General features: G+C 39.6%; 1 long non-coding RNA gene across 6 annotated transcripts in view; it reads left to right on the top strand.

Moving 5' to 3' along the window:
* Window positions 1-18,518, top strand: part of LOC141580854 (uncharacterized) — a 40,812-nt gene that overhangs the window by 4,873 nt on the left and 17,421 nt on the right. For 2 of the 6 annotated variants that reach the window (XR_012513248.1, XR_012513243.1), the window contains 2 exons: window positions 5,909-7,074; window positions 7,493-17,991. This is a non-coding gene — a long non-coding RNA (uncharacterized LOC141580854). The remainder of the gene's footprint in view (window positions 1-5,908; window positions 7,075-7,492; window positions 17,992-18,518) is intronic. The other 4 variants (XR_012513247.1, XR_012513246.1, XR_012513245.1 and 1 more) reach the window with 4 other exon arrangements.

The raw sequence follows: 18,518 nt of genomic DNA, 5'->3' as shown, positions 1-18,518 counted from the left end.
TCTCAGTCTCCCAAGTAGCTGGGACCACAGGTGCACACCACCACACCCAGATAATCGTTAAATTTTTTTAGAGATGCCATCTCACTATGTTGCCCAGGCTGGTCTTGAACTCCAGACCTCAAGCAATCCTTCCACGTTGAGCTCCCAAAGCAATGGGATGATGTCTGAGCCTCTGCATCTGGCTTCCCTGGAAATGTTAAAAGATCCCCAGATCGTTCTAACATGAAACCAGGATTGAAAATCACTTCCCTAGAGCTTGGCAACTCACTCTGCTGCTGCTGCTGCTGCTACTGCTGCTGCTGCTGCTGCATTTCTGGGAGCTTGTGGGAAAAGAAGAACTTACAACCCTCCCCCAACCTAGTGAGTCAGATAGATGCTACATTTTAATTTGATCTCCAGGTGATGTGTGTGCACATTCAAGTGTGAGAATACATGCTTTAAAGTGTTCCCAAGGTGTACTCCCTGAAGCAACAGTAGCAGGGTCTCCTGAGAACTGGTTAGAAATACTATGCAGCCATAGAAAAGAATGAGATCATGTCCTTTGCAGAAACCTGGATGGAATAGGAGGCCATTATCCTTAGCAAACCAACACAGGAATAGAAAACCAAATACTGCATATTCTCATTTAAAGGTGGGACCTAATGATGAGAACACATGAACACAAAGAAGGGAACAAGACACTGGGGCCTACCTGAGGGTAGAGGGTGGGAGGAGGGAGAGACTCAGGAAAAATAAGTATTGGGTACCAGGCTTAATACCTGGGTGATAAAATAATCTGTACAGCAAGCCCCTGCGACACGAGTTCACCTATATAACAAACCTGCAGATGTACCCCTGAACCTAAAATTTTCTTTAAAAAATAACAAAAAAGAAGTGCACTTTTCTGCCCTATCCCAACCTACTGAACCAGGAGCTCTGGGGATGAAGCCCAGCCATCTGTGCTTGATCAAGCAAGCCCTCCAGGTAATCGCAATGCCCATAAAGTTTGAGATGCAGTGTTCAGAGTGACTTCCATGGCTACGGAAGCCCTTCATGCTCACAAAGGGCAACTATTCCTCTGTTCCACCCCTCACCCCCTCCACTGAGCCAAGGGGTGAGTGACCAGGCATCCATCTTGAAAAACCCAAGTGTCAAGAAGAAGCAAAAACACTGAAATTAATATTCCCTGCTTTTAACTGAAAGAGCTAGTCATGGCGTGAAGGCAGTTGGAAAAGACTTGGGTGGGTAGTGAACTGAGAAGTCACTATTTGCAAGAGTTGAAACTCAGAGGGCATATTACTTTTAAATAGCATGAACTTGCCACAAAAAGTCTTGTGCTTGGTGCAATGCGGCCCATTGTCTCTTGCATCTCTTAGCTGTCCTTGGGAAGAAGGGAGACCAGGCTATCCCCGCTGTGTAATGAAATGTAAACTGGAGAGTGCTGCCGAGCCAGAGAGCTTCCCTGTATGTAGGAGTGAGGGAGAAGACCCAGACCACTCTTCCCTTCTAGAAGTAGGCTCCCTCCAGCTTACCCCGCAGACCCTGAGGCACCTGGCTTGGCTGGCCCTCCTGAAATGGAGCACAATGCACATTCCCACTCATGCTTTGAAGACAACCTGTTCCTCCTTTCTAGGCAACCTTCCCTGGCTGTTTAGAGTTAATTCTTGGCTAAGCACACTGTGTACAGAAGTCTGGCCCCGCTGTTACAATTTGCTAGAGGCACTCATGGTCTGGAAGAGGAACACCAGGCAATGCTTACCTGGTAGTCTCCTGGGAATACAGCTGTGATCAAATACAGGATAGCCAGTTATATTTGAATTTCAGATAAAAAGAACAGATACTTTTTTTTTATTGTTATACTCTAAGTTCTGGGTACATGTGCAGATCGTGCAGGATTGTTACATAGGTATACACGTGCCACGGTGGTTTGCTGCATCCATCCCCCTGTCACCTACATTAGGTATTTCTCCTAATGCTATCCCTCCCCCAGCCCCCCACTCCCACAACAGGCCCCAGAGTGTGATGTTCCCCTCCCTGTGTCCATATAGAACAGATAGCATAAGTATGACCCATACAGTGTTTGAAACACCCTTATGGGAAAAAAAAAAGTACTCATTGTTTATCTGGAATTCAAATGCAGCTGAGGATCCTGTGTTTTATCTGGCAGCTCTACCCAGGGTAGCATTTCCTTATGAATTTTCCCTTTCTCGGCCAGAAAGGGGATATTGGCAATACCTTTGGGTTACTCAGACTTACAGGGGTGTTGGGGCTCAGAAAATGACACCCTAAAATATAGTGCTTTGACATGCTGAGTACTTTGAACTAAGGGGATTGGAAGGCCTCAGAAGCAGCCTCCAAGCTGTGCCTTACCGCCTGCCCTGCTGTCTCTCACCCTGACGCTCCCCCAGACTGCGTCATAGAAACCAGAATTCCAGATCACCCCATTTCCGCCCCTACAGAAGCTTCTTCATACTGACGAAACTCAGAATGGGTTGAAGTATAAAGCTAAATGCCAGTAATAGATATAAAACCATCACATGGCCTGGAACATAGGTATTGTGGTAACAAACATTTTCTCATATAGGCAGATATACAGTGGAAGTCAAATTAGAACTAGAACAAGGATTTTGGAGTCCAGAGAAGCTGCCTATTACTCCCCACTCTGACATTTATGGATTAAGTGATCTTGGACAAGTACCTAATCAGTACCTGTTTTCATATTTAAAAATGAAAACACCTAGCTCATAGGGTTGTTATGAGGCTTAAATGAGGCAGTGCATACAAAACAGCCCAGCACGCGGCCCTGAGCAAGCCCTTACTATAATGACAATAAACAGTATCAACTAACATTACCTTATTGATGTCATTCATTCCATTGATTGTCATTGTCAGCTGGATTTTTCCTGCTTCTGGCCCAGAAAGAATTATGCCGCTAGCACATACCTGGGCTCATCCACTATGTGTTGATTTTGTAATCTAACTCAGCAGAGTTTTGGAGCAGGCCACTTTGCTAACCCTTATCTTGCACATAGAGGTAAACATTATTATCTATCACTCATATTGTCTATTTTCATTATGATCTTGATCCTCTGGAAAGTCCAATATGGTAGCCACTAACCACATGTGGCAATTTAAATTCAAGTCAGTTAAATTTAATTTCTGCAATTCCTATTAAGTGATTGTAACAGCAAGGGGTATTACATTTTGTTAAAGCTTTTTATACACCAGTGGAAATAATTATGTGATTTTCCCCCTAGCTTTACTGACATGGTGCATTATAGGGACACATTTTCTAATTTTTAACCATTTTATATTTTTAAGTCAAACCTATGTCAAAAGACATACTTACAACAGACGTAGTTTAAAAATCTAATTGATTTTCATTGGCCATTTTAGAATCAGGCAGCATTTCTTTCTGTAGAATGAGCACTCAACTGGGCATGACAGAACAATTGGTTTTTGGAAGGCGGGAACAAGACAATAGAAAAAAGTGGATTGGTTATCAACAGGTTACTTGAGGTTATTTTTCATTTAAGGGATAAAGCAGAAGAAACTTCCTTCCTTATGACTCTGTCTGAGGTTGACTGGGCCCTCTGTGATTGGTTGCTGTGAATCTCCTGTTTTCAGGAAAGGCAGCTCTGTGGATCTACCTGATTCCTTCAAGTTTCAGTTTGATTCTGTGGCACATATCATGAGTGACTCCATTTTGGTTTGGTTTGTTGGCGCCTAAAGCAAGAGCTCAGTCCCAGACACTGGCTTCCCATAATTTTGTTTAACACCCAGAAGAAATAATCTAGTTGGTCATGATTCATTATTTTAAATTGTGCTGTTAGATTCTCTTTGCTAATTTTTTGACTTTTGCATCAATATTCTTAAGTAAAATTGGTCTGACTCTTTATTTGTATTTATTCTTTAGTGTTATCCTTGCTTCATAAGAATTTGGAAGTTCTTGGTCTATATTTCAGGAAATTAGAATTATCTAGACTTTGAAGAACTCTCTCTTTGCTAGGTACAGTAGTTCTTTGCAGAGCTGATCTTTAATAATATCCTCTACCTTTATGGAAATTGGTCCAATATGGTGCTTCAATGTCTGCTAGGGTCAATTTTGATTAATAGTATTTTCCTAAGAAATTATATACTCCATCTACATTTTGAAGTTTATTTTATATAAAGTTGTGCAAAGTAAGCCCTCATGGTGTTTTTTTCAATACCCTGTGTTTCAAGGACTAGTACTGGGGCTCAGAAGATGATATGCCGAAGTGTGGCTCTTAGAAGCAGCCTCAGAAACAAGGTCTCTCTGAACTCCTGTCCTCCCAGCTCTCACCCCTCGTTGTCCCCTAAACTGAGCCATAGAAATCAGAATTCTTCCCCAAATTGGGTTAGAAACCAGAATCCGTCTTGCCCAAAGCAAGCCAAAAATCCTAGCAATATTACTCTACCCTTGCCCTATCTTTCCATAAAAAATACTCTGACCTACTTTATCTGACAATAGATCATAAGACCCTCATTACAGAAGGGGTCCTGCCCTACATCCAGGAGGAAGAAATGCTACCCAGAAAGGCAAAGAAGAATCCGGACAGGGCTGGCTGCATTTTCCCCATCAATCTACTATTATTAGATCATACCCTTTTTGGCCAATCACACAGCTAGCTTTCATTGAACCGAAGTATAAAAATAGACCAGCTTTCTCTGGGTCTTGGATCTTTATTTCTAAAGTCTCTTGTGCCACCTAAATTTTAATTAAATAAATTTGTTATGCTTTTTGCCTTTAACCTGTCTTTTGTTATAGGCATGTTGGCCGTGACCTTTATGATGCGCTAGGAAAGGTATCACATGTTTCTGCCCCATTCTAGTTTCCCCATGACATTTCTTATTTTATGCATTTGTGGGTCTGTCAGGTTTTTCATAGTTAAGTTAGATTCTGGTTTGTATATTTCTCTGTTTTTTTCAAAGGGCTTTCATTTTGATGTAGGTTTTTCTATTAATTTCTGTTTTAACCTGTGTTTTTTTTTGCTTTATGCTTTCTTTATATAGGATTTTCTTTTTCTTGCTTTTTGAATTGGAAGTTTAATTCCTTTACCTTGATTCTCAGATATTTAATATTTATTGTTAAGTATTTCATAATAAATATTGATTATTATATGATGCATTAAGTATTTAATAATTAATATTTTATTATATAACTTTTAAGCATTTAATAATAAATATTGACTTTTTCTCTAAAAATTTATTTAATAGGTGAGTCAACTCCATTTTAACTGTGACGTATAGTGATATGTTTTCATTCTTGTAATTGAAATAAAAAATTTGCAATTAGGGTTTCCATTTCTGCTTTAACCCAAGCTTGTTTGTTAGAGATATTTTTCATTTCTAAGTTGAAGGGCCTTGTTAAATGTTTGTTATTGTGGGAGACCAGAATATACCACCCTAAAATAAGTCTCTTTAGCATAATGAATATTTTGAGCTGATTATTTTGAGAAACTGCAGACAGAGGAAAAGCTCCAAAAACAGGGTAGAAGTTACTCTTTTGTAGAGGAAATTTACATGTACAAAGGAAAGCTTCATTTGTAAGAGTGTCTTCCTCTGTACCAGGAAGAGGAGAATCACTAGAGAATCTTCTCAATGGAGAAAGCACGGACTTTCTCCTGGGCACTTCCCCATAATGGCCTTCCCCACACTGTTCTTTTTTTCGCTCAATAGACTTAAATATTAACCTGAATTCACAGCGATATGATTTGGCTTTGTGTCCTCACCCAAATCTCACCTTAAATTGTAATCTCATAATCCTCACATGTCATGGGAGATAGCTGGTGGGAGGTAATTGAATCATGGGGGAAGTTTCTCCTCATGCTGTTCTCGTGATAGTGAGTGAGTTCTCATTTAATGAGGGACTTCCCCCTTGCTCAGCACTTCTCTTTCCTGCCACCAGGTGAAGAAGGATTCGTTTGCTTCCCCTACCACGAGTGTAAGTTTCCTGAGGCCTCCCCAGCCATGTGGAACTGTGAGTCAATTAAACCTCTCTCCTTTATAAATAATAATGTATTGTCATAATTATCAGGTATATCTTTATTAGCAACATGAGAACAGACTAATACAGCTACCACTTTGAGATTTACCCATTTTTCTGGGTATTTCCTGTGAACCCAAAAAGTATCTGAGACAGGTCTCAATCAATTTAGAAAGTTTGCTTTGCCAAGATTAAGGACGTACCCATGACACAGCCTCAGCAGGTACTGATGACATGTATTGAAGGTGATCAGGGCGAGGCTTGGCTTTATACATTTTAGAGAGACATAAGACATCAGTCAACATGTCTAAAATGTACATTGGTTTGGTTAAGAAAGGCAAGACAGCTCAAAGCAGGGGCTTCTAGGTCAGAGGTAGATAAGAGACAAACAGCTGCTTTCTTTAGAGTCTTTGATCAACCTTTCAGGGAATACACAATTTACATGGAGAAGAGTGTAGAAGAATAGTCACTTATGCCTTAGTCTGCCTCAGTGAGTCTGCATTTTTTCATAAACAATACAGCTGAGGAAGCAATCAGATATGCATTTGTCTCAGGTGAGCAGAGGGATGATTTTGAGTTCTGTCCTTTGTCCTGCACCTGTGAAGATAAGCTATCAATTTACGTTGCCAAAGTGAAATTCAACAAAACTGTTTTAGGGGAATTACTTTGTGGGTAAATTATGAGGGAGGTATGTAGGTTATCTTTGTAGCTATCTTATTTTCGAATAAAATAGGAACCAGGTTTGTCTGATAAAATTCCAAGCTTGACTTTTCCCTTTGGTTTAGCAATTTGGGAGTCCCAAGATTTATTTTTCTTTCATATTCTCATGTTTACATGAGGTATATATGCTAATTAATTTGTTTGTTTCCTCTTAATCTCTCCTTTATTGTAGGGGCCCATCCAACTAGGAACTATTAAAGGTAGAAAGAAAATTATCTTTTCCTCCTCTACAGTATTCATTTCTTATTGGATTATGTTGTGATCAGAGAAGTTTGTTTATATTGTATCTATTTCATAGATTATTGATGTCCCTTTGTAACACAGTATGGATGATCTTCATGAATGTTCTGTGTGCTCCTGAAGAGAAGGTAGGTTCTATAATATTAAGGTGTAAAGTATGACATATATTCATAGATTCCACCTTAGTGATTTTGGCTCTTCTTGTTTTTTAAGTCTGTAAATATTTAAGCATTTTCCATTGGCTTGTTCTGCCTTGGACTGAGAGTTGCACATTCAAATTTCCTATTATTTGTGTGCTTCTGTCAATTATTAGTGTAGTTTCTGCTTCATGAAGGTGGTTGCTATTTTATTGGTGTATAGATAATGAAAACTATTAAATCTTCATTCTGAAGTTTGAACTTCATGATTTTTAATTGTTTAATCGTTTTCCCCTGATTCTACTGTTCTCTATAGGAATCATAACACTTCTAGTTTAATGTTTATATTTGCTTGGGTTACCTTTCCCTAGACTTCTATTTTTAACCTTTCCAAATAACTTTGTTTTAGGTGTGTCTCCTGTGTGCATGTAGAATTGGGTTTATGAGGCGCTCTTGAAAACTTTCTTTTAATAGGTGAGTCAACTCCATTTATACTTATTATGTGACTGGTAAATTTGGTCTCAAATCTGAAATCTTTTCTAATGTTACCTTTAGTGTGTGTATGACATTATGTATTTACTGTGTTTTCCTCTATATGTCATCTGTTTCCTTGGATTATTTCTATACTTTTTAGAAGTTAAAAAAAATAAATTGGCAAGTGGTACTGGTAAAAGAAAAAATAAATCTATTTTTAGAGATGGGTCTTACTGTGTTGCTCAGTCTGGTCTCCAATTCCTAGCCTCAGGTGATCCTCCTGCCTCAGCCTCCCTGGTTACTGGTATTACAGATGTGAGCTCCCACACCTGGCTTTTTACATTCTTTAATTGTTTTGTTAAATTGAGATGAAATTCACATAACATAAACTTGACCATCTTAGGAGAGTGATGTCAGCCAGGTGACACAGTAGGAGATACTAGCCTTCATCCCCTCAATAAAAGCAACAATTAAGCAGCAATCCACAAATAAAAAAGGCCTTCAGAGGGCTCAAGGGTCCGATTAAGAATCTGCCCAGCAACAGTGGAGCAATGAACGGAGAATGACCCCCACTGAAAGATGATTGGAGAGACCGCCTATCTGTGGCAAGTTGAGATGGCTAGGAACAAAGAAATTAGGAAGGGCCATCATTCAGCCATGCAGTGGGTTCTGTCACAGGCCCCAGTGGGCTGCTCTGCAGAGGACAGCAGAAGCTTCTGCCACTGATGTAACCAACAGCCATCACTGCCATGAACCCCTCAGAAAGGAAGATGCTGCTCTTCATCTTCCCATAGAAATTAAACACTGTTGTCCCATTGGGGACCGGGACTGCTCATACCTGCACTCTAGAGCCCAACTCCACAGCCACTGTTAGAATGCCCATACCTTGTGTGCCATTGCCAATGTGGCAGTGAGGGCTCCTGTAACCCAGATGCCAGTGCCCCTGCCACTGCCCATAGCTTGGAGCTATGGCCACTCCACACATGTCTGTACTCAAGATTCCAGCTCCACGGCCATTCTACGGACACCACTCATTGTCACCAATGCCACTGCTGCTGCCATAAAAAGATTTTCCTCCAGGAGCAGGAACAAGACAAGAATGCCCACTCTCACTACTTCCATACAACAGAGTAGTGGAAGTCCTAGTCAGAGCAACCTGAGAAGATAAAGAAATAAAATATATCAAATAGGGACGGAAGAATTTAAATTTTCATTTTTTTGCAGATGATATAATCTTAGGTATAGGAAACCCTAAAGACCATCGTAAAACTGTTAGAATTAATAAATAAATTCAGTAAAGTTACAGGATGCAAAAGCAACATGCAAAAAATCAGTTGTATTTCTATGCATTAAAAACAAAACAAACTAACGGGACCAGGCACAGTGGCCCGCATCTGTAATCCCAGCACTTTGGGAGGCCAAGATGAGTGGATCTCCTGAGACTGAGAGTTTGAGACCAGCCTCACCAACATGGTGAAACGCTATATCTATTAAAAATACAAAATTAGCCAGGTATGTTGGTGCATGTCTGTAATCTCCACTACTCAGGAGGCTGAGGCAGGAGAATCACTTGAACCTGGGAGGTGGAGCTTGCAGTGAGCTGAGATCATGCCATTGCACTCCAGCCTGGGTAACGAGAGCAAAACTCTTTCTCAAAGAAAAAAAACTATCTGAAAATGAAATTAAGAAAACTATCCCATTTACAATAGCATGAAAAAGAATAAAATACTTAGGAACCAATTAAACCAAGCAAGTGAAAGATAGATACACTAAAGCCTATAAAACATTAGTGAAAGAAATAGAAGAAGACACAAATAAATGGAAGTATACTCTGTTTTCATGGATCAGAATTATCAATATTATCAAAATGCCCGTAATACCAAAGCAATCTACAGATTCAATGCAATTTATATCAAAATTCCAAAAAGACCCCAAATAACACTCTGAATAAGAACACATCTGGAAGCATCAAATTTTCTAATTTCAAATGACATTACAAAGCAAGAGTACAACTGCCATAAAAATGAGCCATATAGACCACTGGAACAGAATAGAAACACCGGAAGTGAACCCACACATATAACTAGTTCTTAACATCGGCCTGAAGAAGACACAATGGAGAAAGGATAGTCTCTTCCAACTGGTGCTGGGAAAACTGGATATCCACATGCAAAAGAAAAGAAAAAAAAGAAACGAGATCCTTACCTTACACCACACACAGACGTTAACTGAAAATGGGTGAAAGATTTTCAGTGTAAGAATGTAAACTTCATCAAACTAAAAATTTACGCACGGAAAAGGAAACAAACAATCAACAAAATGAAAAGGCAGTATTTCTTCCATGGAATGGAAGACAATAGTCACAAATAGGGTACATAATAAAGAGTTAATATTAGAAATTCATACAACTCAGTAGCATGCAAACAAATACCGCAATTTAAAAATGAGCAAAAGACTTGAATAAATATCTCTTCAAAGTATACATATAAAAGGCCAAGAGGTAGATGAAAATGTGCTCAATATTGTAATCATCAGGAAAATGCACATCGCAACCACAATGAGATATAATCTCACTCCAGTTATAATGGCTATTATCAAAATGTCAAAAGGTAACAAGTGTTGATGAAGATGTGGAGAAAAGGAATCCTTTATACATTGTCACGGAAAATACTATGGACGTTTCTCAAAAAATGAAAAACAGAATTACCATTTGATCCAGGAATCCCACTACAGAGTATCTAACCAAAGGAAATGAAATCAGTTTGTTAAAGAGTTACCTGTACTCCCATGTTCACTGTGCCATTATTCACAGTAGCTAAGAGATATAATCAACCTAGAGGTCCCTGGATAAAGAAATTATGGTGTTTACAGACAGGCATACACACACACACACACACACACACACACACACACACACACATGCATACACACACACACACACATGCATACACACACACACACACACATGCATACACACACACACACACATGCATACACACACACACACACACACACACACAAAACACACACAGGAATATTAAACTTTAAAAAAAAAGCAGGGGTTGGGGGCCAGGTATGGTGACTCATTCCTGCAATCCCAGCACTTTGGGAGGCTGAGGGGGATAGATCACTTGAGGTCAGGAGTTCGAGATCAGCCTGACCAACATGGTGAAACCCCATCTCTACAAAAAATATAAAAATTAGCCAAGCATGGTAGCGTATACCTATAATCCCAGCCACTCAGGAAGCTAAGGCACAAGAATCGCTTGAACCCAGGAGGTAGAAGTTGCAGTGAGACAAGATCATGTCACTGCACTCCAGCCTCGGCAACAGAGCGAGACTCCATCTGAAAAAAAGAAAAAGGAATCCTGCCATTTGCAACAATGTAAATAAACCTGGAGGATATTATTCTAAGTGAAATAAGCCAGATACAGAAAGACAAATACACATGATCTCACTTTTATGTGGAATATAGTAATGTAGAACTCATGTACCTATTAAGCAGTTGACCTCCATTTTCTTCTTTCCCATAGCCCATGGCAACACCAGTCTGCAATGTCTCTGTAGATCTTCCATTGCTTTTCTGAGTATGTGGTAAAATATACATAACACAAAATTTGCCATTTTAACTGGTTAAGTGTACAGTTCAGTGGCATTAATTACATTAGCAATGTTGTGCAATCATCACTATTATTTCCAAATCTTTTTCATAATCCCAAACAGAAACTCCATACCCATTAAGCAATAATTACCCATTCTCTCCTCCCCTCAGTTCCTGGTAATGTCTATTCTACTTTCCTTCTCTATTAACTTGCCTATTCTAGATACTTCATGGAAGTAGGATCATACAATATATGTCCCTTTTGTCTGGCTTATTTCATTTTGCACAGTGTCTTCGAGGTTGATCCATGTGTAGCCTATATCAGAATTTCATTCCTTTTTATGGTGAAATACACCATATGTATACACCATATGTTTTTCAGCATTCATCTGTTGATGGATACTTGAGTCATTTCCACTTTGGGGCTATTGTGAATAATGCTGCTATGAACATTCTCATATAAGTATCAGTTTGAGTCCCAGTTTTCAATTATTTTGGGTATATATCTAAAAGTAGAATTACTGGATCATATGGTCATTCTATGTTTAACTTTTTAAGTAACTGCCAGACTGTTTTATACAATGGCTGCACCATTTTACACTCCCCTCAGCAATGTATGAGGCTTCCAGTTTCTCCACATTCTTGCCAACACTTGTTATTTTCTGTGTTGTTCATTACAGCCATACTAGTAGGTGTGAGGTGTAATCTCATTACAGTTTTGATTTGAATTTCACTAAGAGCTAATAATGTTGAGCATTTTTTCATGTATTTATTGGCCATTTCTGTAAGTTCTTTGGAGAAATTTCTATTCAACTCTTTTATTTTGTTGTTTGTGTTTTTGTTGTTGATTTCTAGGAATTCTTTATATATTCCAAGTATTAAACCTTTATCCCTTAATTAGATATGTAATTTGCAAAGAAAAGAAAATTCTCCTATTCAGTGGGTTGCCTTTTCACTCTCTGGAAAATGCCTATTTGTTTTTATATTTACGGCATTTTTTATTTTATTCTACTACTGTTCTTTATAAAGATGAGTCACCCCTCTCCTTTCCTTGCTTGCACATATTCTATGTGATTTGTCAGCTGCAAGTCATATCTTTTAACTCCATTTTCTATTTGGCAATTATTAAACTTATTTTACACCTCCTTTTTTCTCTCTCTCCTCCCAGGTTTTCGGTTTTGTTGCTTCTTTGAATGTATCAAAGTTTTATATTTTTCCTCCATTCTTGTCTTTATACTTGTCTTAGTCTTTAAAGATTAATAAAGTTAGTGCTCACAGAGAGATGTTTTGTTAACCTTTCCATGATCTTCTCTTGTGTGGATAAAGTTCATGTTCAAGTAGATTTCTTAGGTGGGGCTCCTGAATGTTGCACTCATGTCTTGCATTTTCAAAACTTTTTCTACACCTTTAATATTGGAAGGACAGTTTGGCTGAATATAAAATCCTTGGCCCACATTTTCTTGAACTGAAAAATAAAATGCTCTACTTTTGTTTTGCTTTGGATGTTGCTCTCAGGATGTCTAATGCCAAACTGATTTCCTCTTTTATAACAGCTTGGCTTTTAACCATGGGAACTAAAGGATTTTTTCTCCCTTATCAAATCTGATTATTTTACTGAGCTATCTCATGGTTGACTATTTTAGTTCAATATTTCCAGGTCCACAGTAGATCCTTTCAATATGTATAGTTAGTTCTTTAATTTAAGAAATATTTATTTGTATTATAATTAAATATTAGTGCTATTCTTTTTCCATTTTCTGAAACTTCTGTTATATCTATGTTGAGTCTCTTTTGCTGACCTTCTATAGCTATCTTAATTTCTCTTGGACTCCTTCACCTCTTTCTTTATTTTCTTTGTTTTCACTATATTTATTCCTCTATTCAGTGTTCCTTATATTTTTAATCAATATTTTTTATTGTAATCTAAACGTTTGAGATAATTTTCTTTTTTCCCTTAATTTGGTCGACTTTTATTTCACAATTGTTTTTCGTTTTCCCAATTTCTTGGAACATCTTGAGATGACTTTCGTATCTTCAAATGTTCATTCAAGTATAGTTATGATATTTGATGCTGGTCGAAAGGTGAGTTTTCCCTGCTTTTTTAAAAGGAGAGGGAGGAGGAGGACTAGAAAACTTCAGTCAGATGCTCACTCTGTGTTTTCTTTTTACAGTAACTTTGTAGGTACATCAGCTGTAATTTTCTGTTATTCGAAATACATTATGTTATTTTCATAGATGAGTAACAAGTGAATATTTTAAAGGTATAAGGACTTTGCATGGCTTACGAGGGTTTTTTTCTGTTTGTTTGTTTTTTTGAGACAGAATCTCACTCTGTTGCCCAGGCTGGAGTGCAGTGGCGTGATCTCGGCTCACTACAACCTCCACCTCCAGGGTTCAAGCAATTCTCCTGCCTCAGCCTCCTGAGTAGCTGAGATTATAGGGACGCACCACCATATCAGGATAATTTTTGTATTTTTGGTGGAGACAGGGTTTCACCATGTTGGCTAGGCTGGTCTCAAGCTCCTGACCTCAGGTGATCCACCTGCTTTGGCCCCGCAAAGTGCTGAGATTACAGGTGTGAGCCACCACACCAGACTACTTTTGTCTTAAGACAAGGATGTGCAGAACTTACTTTCCTGTGTCATTTTTAGTACCAAGTGAGTTAATGCATATAGAACTCCTGGCACATAGCAAGTGCTCAGCAAATTTTCTTGTTACTGTTGTTGCTATTCTGTTCGTCTTGTGAGTCTTCCCTACATTGATGCTGTCACAGGATCCTCATGCATCAAAGGTCCCCTGGCAGCAGGAGCTCATTTGAGTTTCAGTTCTAGATTCTCTCTTAGTAGCACATATACCAGCACTATTTCACTTCCCAATTCAAGTTTGATGAGCAGTCATTTTTACCATTTCTAGAAATCCTTTTTGTAATATTCTGATCTTTTCCCACTGAAAATAAATGCTTCTTCAAAAGCAATTAATCATAGAAGCAGATGGTGCAGTAATGGTTATAAATGCCTTGTGGGTCCCAGCAGGAGGGCTGGGATGGTGGCTCCGCCTCTCACTCAGCCTGCATGCGCTCGCTGTGCTGTTTGGTATTTTATAAGATTCATTCTTCCAAACGGAGCTGCTTTTCCTTTCTTCCACTTTGCATTTTTCATTCCCCTTTTCCTAATATCTCATTCTTTTATTGCACTCTCTCTCTGTCTCCCTGTTGTTACCATCTGCCCTGTCTTGCACCCTTGACCACAAATAGGTGTGTGTAATTTAAATGGATAGCTTCCGTTTACAACATCTCTCTTCCCAGATCGGAGTTAATATATGCCCCTCATTCAGTTTCTTCTTTTTTTTCCAGCTTCACTTACTAAACCATCACTGTCTCAGGTATGGCCTATATAACAGGTAATGCCTTCTGACCAAATGCCTCACTTAGGATGAGGCACTGAGGAAAAATTGATCCTTAGATCTCAAGCCTTTAATGAACAATGTTTATTCTTGTATCACCCCTCAAGCATAATGGCCTATGCTATGCAAGTGGCAACACAGAAATGAAGAATACTCAAGTATTATTGCTTAAGAAGACACAAAAGTCATTCCAGTCCAGCTTCCTCCTATTGCACAGGAACTGTTCTTCATATCTCTCTTTCTCCAGTTCTCAAGAGAGTGCCTGCTATCCAGAGTTGCTGGGCAATGTGGTAGGCTGAATAATGGTCCCCAGAGATATTCAGGTCCTAATCCCTAGAACCTGTGAACATTATCTCATATGGCAAAAGGGGTTTGCAATTGTGACTAAATTAAGGATCCTGAGATGGGAGGATAATCCTGGATTAGTTGGGTGGGCCAAATATAAATTCAGGGATTCTTATGAGACAGAAGCAGGAGCTCAGAGAGAAAGTAGGACATGTAATAATTAAAGCAGAGGTTGGAATGAGGAAGAGGTCAGAACCAAGGAATTCAGGTGGCTTCCAGAAGCCAGAAAAGGCATGAAACAGATTCTGCTGTTGAAACTGATTGAAACTGATTTGGGACTTCTAGTTCCCAGAACAACAAGACAATAAATATGTGTTGTCTTAAGCCACTGTGTTGGTGGTAACTTGTTGAGGCAACAATAGGAAATGAATACAGGCAACAGTACTTACCTCTTTACAAGATTTATTTGCTCTTCACTTAACTTTTTTTTTTCATGGAGACAGGGTCTCCCTCTGTTGCCCAGGCTGATCTTGAACACCAGGCCTCAAACGATCCTCCTGCCTTGATTTCCCAAAATGTAGGGATTACAAGTGTAAGTCACCATGCCCAGCCTTCACTTAACTCCAGACATACGAGATTTGCTCAAGTTTGCAAAGATGGTTAGAGACAAAGTGGTCATTAGAACTAGGGAGACTGTTTGTATCAGTTAGCTTCTGATAAATAAATAACAAATGACCTCAATCTTACTGGTTTAAAACAATAAAAATGTACTTAGCTAATAATTCAGTGGATCATAAATTGAAGCTAGGTTCACCTGGATGATTTCTGTGCTATTGACTTAGTTCATCTAGGCATTTGTAATAAGTTACCAGGTCATCTGGGGGTTGGGTGGCCTGTGTTGGCCTCAGCTGGTAGGAATTGTTTGCACTCCGCATGGTCCCTCAGGCTCCAGCAGGCCTGCTCAGGCATGTTCATGTGAGAGCTGGGCGGACTTCCAAGAGAAACCGTAAAAACAGGCAAGGTATGTGGCAGCCTTGGCTAAGAACTGGCATATCACATCCACTATGGAGTGTTTTTGTCATTGTTTTTTGTTTGTTTGTTTGCTTGCTTGCTTGCTTGTTTTTTAGACAGAGTCTCACTCTGTCACCCAGGCTGGAGTGCAGTGGCATGATCTTGGCTCACTGCAACCTCCACCTCTCAGGTTCAAGTGATTCTCCTGCCTCAGCCTCCCAAGTAGCTGGGATTACAGGCATGCACCACCACACCTGGCTAATTTTTGTATTTTTAGTAGAGATGAGGTATCAGCAGATGGCCAGGCTGGTCTCAGACTCCTGAGCTTAAAATGATCCACTTCTCTCGGCCTCCCAAAGTGCTGGGATTACAGGTATGAGCCACCACACCTGGCCACTTCCACTTTGTTTTATTGGCCAACATTAAGTCATAAGACAAGTTCAGATTCAAGGCAAAGGAAAAAGATCCACCTTTTGATGAAGAAGCTGAGAAGTCTCACTGGAGAAGATGTTGATTCAGGGAGGAGGAGCCATGTTTGTGATATTTCCCGTCACATGATTTACTTCTTAAACTGGTTCACTTTTGAGAATGAAAGGTAATGTAATTTTTTAGAATTACATCAAGCCAACAGATAGAAACTAAGACTGTCCAGGTATTAGGGTATTAGGACTCAAGTCTCCTGACTCTCAGCCCAAGGATCTTTCTACTTCCCCACACTGCATTATGATGCTACTTTTTTTTTTTCTTTTTTTTTTTTTTGATATGGAGTCTAACTCTGTCACCAGGCTGGAGTGCAGTGGCACAATCTCGGCTCACTGCAACCTCCACCTCCCAGGTTGAAGCTATTCTGATGCCTCAGCCTCCCAAGTAGCTGGGACTATAGGCACATGCCACCATGCCCAGCTAATTTTCATATTTTTGGTAGAGATGGTATTTTACCATGTTGACCAGGATAGTCTTGATCTCTTGACCTTGTGATCCACCCACCTTGGCTTCTCACAGTACTGGGATTACAGGCGTAAACCACTGCACCCCGCCGATGCTACTTTTATGACACTGGAAAGACACCACAGAAACTTGCAGAAGATAGAGCTCAAATCTGAGTTCAAACCAATGATTAGCATAAATAATATTCCTGGTGCCCAGGTAAATACTCGTAAATAATTTGTTTCTCCATTTCTCTCTGTAACCCAAGTATCTTCTTTAAACCCCTTCCCTGATGGTTTTTGCCCATCTGAACAGTTATCAAATGTATCACTGTCAACAAAGATAGATGATGCTCTAAGTTTTGCTAAGTTTGGTGCTAAGTGTATGGAATTTGTGTGTGTGTGTGTGTGTGTGTGTGTGTGTGTGTGTGTGTTCTATGTGAGCATGCATTTTATAAATATATACATACAATGAAAATAATTTCCAGAGCTCCCAACTGAAGCTTTTCATCTAAGCATGTATGGATGGAGTTCACCTCTGTGACTTTAAACCTTGTCACAGATTTCTGTTGACCTGAACTGCAGGGCATCTGGCCTCCTTTTCCAATTTTGCCAAGCCTCCTAAAAGCTTATTTCAAAAGCTTATTGTATAGCTTGGTTTATAAAAAGCACTGTTTTTCCTTCAGATAATACGGTGTTTTTGAAACAGAGAATTTCTCCATCAACTTTAGAAACTTTTGTACTATGGTTTAAAGTCATAAGCTGGGGCGTTTTGGAACTTATTTGAAAACCTAGAAATCCTAATGTATGTGTGGTGACTTTTTAATAACATCCCACCAGGCAGACCCGTGGGCATTTTCTCTGTTCTTGGAGAGACCACTTAGTTGAGAGTAGCTAATATATTTGGTTTCACCACTTGCATTTTAGCATCCCCAGATCAAATCTCCATTTGATCAGTTTTCCCATTGATGCAGTCTAGAGACCTCTGCTTAACTTTGCAGTCCCTCTAGAACCAGGCCTTACCTACATGTCCTGCTGTATCCTTGCAGCTCTGCGATACATCATCTGCCAGCTCATGAGGTTCATTCTCCTACTTTCCCCTGAACATGCAGTTCCTGAGAAACACATCTCATCCCTCCTCCAATGGCGGAAGAAAGAGAAGAGTGCAGGTGACAGTGACAAGGGAGACTGCTGCTACACCATCGCCAGGTGGGATGGGGGTGGGCAGCCTGTGTCTTCACACCCAAATGCCTATTGTCTCCGTTTGGGTGGCTAACGTGCGAGGCCACATACTCTGTAATAAGAGAGGGACCGACCTGTCCTCTTGGTTAGACTGTGCACTAATCATCTGCAATGCTGCGCACACCCTAAATTACATCTTTGGATCATCAACTATCTCCTTACCCTTGATCCCACCCCTTGCTGCTGCCAATTACAAGCATGAGTGTCCTGCCTACTCCCCAGTCTCTTATTTTTGCACTCTTTAAAGTATAATTTATATTCAAATAATATTCACATCATAAGTGTACAGCTCCACAAATTTTTATGGACTGAACGCATCCATGTAATCAGCATCCAAAATGAGGCAGAATATTACCCGCATCCCCTAACTCACCATGGTACTTCCTTCTATTCCCTCACTTCCAACAGTAAGTACTATCCTGACTTCAAATACCAAAGATTTGTTTTACCTGTTTTCAAACCTCATAATGGGAAATCACACAGTGAATACTTTT

The sequence above is a fragment of the Saimiri boliviensis genome, chromosome 13 (assembly GCF_048565385.1).
Source record: "Saimiri boliviensis isolate mSaiBol1 chromosome 13, mSaiBol1.pri, whole genome shotgun sequence".
Classification (NCBI taxonomy): Eukaryota; Metazoa; Chordata; class Mammalia; order Primates; family Cebidae; genus Saimiri; species Saimiri boliviensis.
The sequence above is the reverse complement of the archived record's forward strand: the minus strand, read 5'-3'. Positions and strand labels throughout refer to the sequence as shown.